Source organism: Dendrobium catenatum, unplaced genomic scaffold, assembly GCF_001605985.2.
Source record: "Dendrobium catenatum unplaced genomic scaffold, ASM160598v2 fragScaff_scaffold_1381, whole genome shotgun sequence".
In the NCBI taxonomy this organism is placed as follows: Eukaryota; Viridiplantae; Streptophyta; class Magnoliopsida; order Asparagales; family Orchidaceae; genus Dendrobium; species Dendrobium catenatum.
Window position 1 is genome coordinate 192,766 of NW_021319843.1, and position 4,763 is coordinate 197,528.

A 4,763-nucleotide genomic window follows, 5' to 3' on the forward strand; every position below is an offset into this window, starting at 1 on the left:
GCGTCGTTCGCAGCCTATCATACATAGTTAAAAAAAATTAATTAATAATTTTTGTACTAAAAAACTGCTTTAGAAAATAATAAGAAAGCTATTCCAAATGAGCCTAACACATGACATGATGCTAACAAAATAGGTGTATAAATATTAACACTAACAACAATCATAAGCCTTTAGCTCATTACTTGGGGTCAGCTACGTGAATCAATTTTCTCCATTGTTGTCTGTTAAAAGTCAAATTGTCATTTAAATTTAACAAAGAAATCTCATTTCTAATATTTTTTAACCAAGTCTTTTTAGGTTTACCTTTCTTAACATAAGTCAAATTAAATACATCTACTCTCCTAACCGCGTCATCGGAAGGTTGTCGTTTTATGTGACCAAACAATCTAAGACGACTCTAAACAATCTAAGACGACTCTCTCTAATCTTATATTTTCCATTAGAGCTACACAAACCTTTTGTAACACTGTCATTGTTAGGTCTCAAGTTCTGTATAAGAAAAGTGGAGAGTCAAATAATCATGACACTAGATTTTTTTTTTTTGGTTAAAACCCACAGAGGGGCCTACGCGTTAATATCCCAAAAATTGATTATATAGTCCTTAGAAGATTCTTCCAGCTCTCTACTACTCCAAAGAGCTACAATTAAAAAAGAAACCAAAAAAACATATGAGCTGGTGGATCCTTTTTCTACGAATACAAAAATAACTAAAGAAATAGCTCGGGCTGTGAGAAAACAGCACCCAAAAAAGGAAGAGAAGAATAGTCCCTTTCAGCACAGTCTTCCTGCAAAAATACTAAAGATAACATAAAAAGAAATACGAATATGAAAAAGAGAATACCTTGCGGTCATTGAAGCTCGTTACTTGTAAAGTGTTAAGGTGCTTGCAAGGAAATCTCCAAAAAAAAGGTATGAGAAATAAAGTAGATAACATAAATAAGGATCCCAGTGATATCCCTATTAGACCAAAATTTAGTAAAAGCAAAAAAAAAACCTAAGTAAGCCCTGCAGAAAATAGAGGACACCTCTGAAGTTCCAAACCGACTTACCAATGTCGTAAACAGCAAAGTTCCTAATAATACACCACACATCTAACCTCTTCCACCGAAAGCAGCCAACCCAGTGCATACTCAAACCAAAACGAAGAACATACTTCCCACCAAGATTACTACAACCAACATAGTTAATATAACATAAAAACCAGTGCAAAGACCCGTAAAAGTGCTTAGTCTTGCAATTAAGCTCAAAACTCGAAAGACTATTCCCAACACTCATATAAAAATAGAACCAATAACTGTCCCAGTAGCAGCAAACAAAGAAAATCTCAGGGTCATACATGTAACCAGAAAAAAACCTGCATATCAGACTTAGAATTCATACATAAGCAGTGAATATAACAGCACTTGACAACAAAAAAAATACCTCCCAGAAAATACAAACACAGACGAAACAGAAACCAAAAGCCAGGGAGATGGAACAACCATCAAAGGCACGCAGACCACAGAAAACCCAGAAAATCACCAGTTCAAGTTATCCATGATGAATGTAAGGGAGGCCCATTTTATCCAGCGAGATCATGCCTTTAAGAGGAGAAGGGATATTAATAGTAGGCAATTCTTGATAGTAATCATTACCAGAGCCAAAATTTGCCAACCAATCGGCACAAGTGTTACCTTCCTGGTAAATATGGGAGATATGATAAAATTTAAACTAGAAAGCAACATTTTAATCTTCCGAATAATATAAAAATCTTTAGGAAACACAACATTAGTGGTAGAGATCGCCTGAATAGCAAGTTTGGAATCAACTTCAATATGCACATGCTGGAAGCCCAAATTCAAAAAGATACTTAATCCTTGGGATATACCCAATAATTCAGCAGTTAACACAAAGTTTGTAGAAATAGGACCAACAAAAATGACAATGGGATTACCTTCAGCATTATGAATAAGACCACCCATGCCAGCAGAAACATTCTCAACAGAACCGTCCGAGTTTAACTTAACATAAGGAGGGGCAGATTTAAGCCATTTAACAATATGATCCACCTTAATCACATTAACACCAATGTTATCAATACCAAAGTAACTAGTCAACCGATTATAGTTCTTGAAATTCTTTTTAGAAATAAGATTGACAGCAATTAAACGCAACACCTTGTTCCTAACATTGCTAATGATCTGATTGGCCCAAATTCAAATATTATTGTGCTTAGAATCATTTCTAGCTTTCCAAATATACCAAATAACCATAATAGGAATTAAGCAGTAAATATGCCCTTTACCTTTAGAAAACCAGATATTAAGGATATCCGGCAACAAGTAGTGATCATTGAAATTATCCAAATCAGCTAGGTTAAAAAAATGGCACCAAACCTTACGAGCAATAATATTACTAACAAAAACATGTTGAATACTTTCAATATTGAAGCAACATTGACATTTAGACGCAAAATAAAAACCTTTCTTATACATATTGATGTCCACGGGAAAAAAGCCTTTGAGGCATCTCCAAGTGAGCAAAGAGTAGGATAGAGGAATCATATTATGCCAAAGAGAGCTAAAAATGTGAGAAACATCACCTTAATACGAATATCCTCCCAAACCTTTTTAATACAAAACTTACCAGAAGCAGAAAGAGTAAACATGATGTTATCTTTGTTTTGGAGATTTAGAGGAATACTGACAATTTTCTCAAAAATAAAATTAGGAACCTCTTCACGAAGTTTGGCATGATTCCAATCCCCATTAATGAAGAACTCACTAACTTTGGTATTAGCAAAGGTCTGGGTATTGAGATGAGTATCAATCGAAGAGCACCCCATCCAATTATCTTGCCAAACTGAAACATCACAATTCCCAATCCCCCTTTGAATAAATTTCTCGGCTTCCCACTTGATTTTACAAAGTCTTTTCCAAACCGAAGAATCAGTATTTTTAAAGTGACAAACAAGAGGGTTAAGGTCCTTACAATACTTCGCCTTCAAAAATTGAGCCCATAAACTTTTATTAGCTATAATCCCAAACCAAAGTTTATGAGAAAAAACATGCGCAGTATCAGAAATGGACTTACAACCAAGGGACCCTTCTTTAAAAACCCCACAAGCTTTTTTCCAAGAAGCCTAATATAATTAATGCAAGATTTATTATTAGTGGCTCCCAAAAAATTTTGTTTATCATTTTTTCCATTCTCTTACAAACAGTAGACGAGGGCTGTAAAGTATGAAAAAGAAATATAGGAATATAATTAAGAACACTTTTAATTAAAGTTAATCTACCACCAAAAAAATGTGTATTTTATTTGAATTAATTCCATGAAAAAGGCCGGATAACATTCCAAGTTTCAAACGTACAAGCAGATAATGGAAGAGGGGCTTATTGAGATACTTATTATTAATAAGAAGGTCCATCCCTCCATCCAAGAGGAAATTTCACACAGTTATCTCATTGAAGTACTTTCAAAGCCAAAATAGTTTCTTTTTTATGTAAAATTGCAGATTTGTTTTCTTAGAATCTCAACATTAACAGTGAATCAGTGATGTTACTGATCTATCATTAGTAGAATATTTAGGTAAAGTCGAAGTTGGACTCCAAATAATAAGTTAACAAACTCCAAAAAATTAAATTCATCAATTTAGATTTCATTTGGGACGACTTTCTTACTGCTTTTTTAAAATAATTTTTTAATTTAAGAACTTTTAAAACTACAAACTTTTGTATTAAAAAACTGTTTTAAAGCCATCTCAAATAAAGCCTAACTATCATATTCCGACGATTTTGGTATACACACTCTCAATTGATCAGGGATTCAAGAAAATTTTTGACAAAATAAAAGATTTCATGAAGTTGGAGTTTCTAAAATGAATCTAAGAATTAATAAAGCTCACCAGCAAACTTACAAGTGATAGTTAGATTCATATCATGAAGCATTAAGAAAAATTACATAAAATGGTGAACCTTTCATGGTCAATGACTATTTCTAGATAGAGAAACGCTACAGGAAAATTGTCCATTACCGACGGTGATTTCCGGCGAAATATACCAATTTTCCTGTGGTTATGAAAAATTCCGGTGATTTTCCTGTGGCTTTAAGACTGTCGAAATAAACCGCGTAGGAAATCAAAACCAGCGGTTTATTTCTAGCGGCTATAATAGCTTGAATTTAGTATTGCCAAAACCGCCGAAATTTGCCAGCGCAATGACCATAGGTTAACCGTCAGTCATTACCAGCAGCCGGTGGTTAATCAATATTTTACCATTAACAAGCGGAGGTCAAAACGCCGGTATTCAATGAATGTCCTATAACGAAACATTCAACTTAAGGGGATTCTTAGCCTAAGGGATCAAACAAAAAGTAGGTCAAACATAAGTTTAAGAACAACTAATAAAAGTAGTACAAAATGTGGAACAAATCAACATTAAGGTTTCATTTGAAACAATTTTTTTACTGCTTTCTAAAGCAGCTTTTCAATACAAAATTTTTAAAAATTATGATTTAGAAAGCAACAAGAAAAATGTCTCAAAAGAAACCTAGATGAACAAAGAAAGAGTGCAGAAGAATAAATAAGGGATTTGTAATCATTTGTTTGATAAATTTAGTAACTTGGAGATGCCATAGTGAGGAAGAATAGAATGTTTAAAACAAGTTAATTCTAATGAAAAACTCAAAATAAAGTTGAAATACTAAACATATAAACACAATCATCTTCATTCTCAAACCTACTTAAAACATGTTTAGCATTAAGAAGCTCAATAAATACTCAA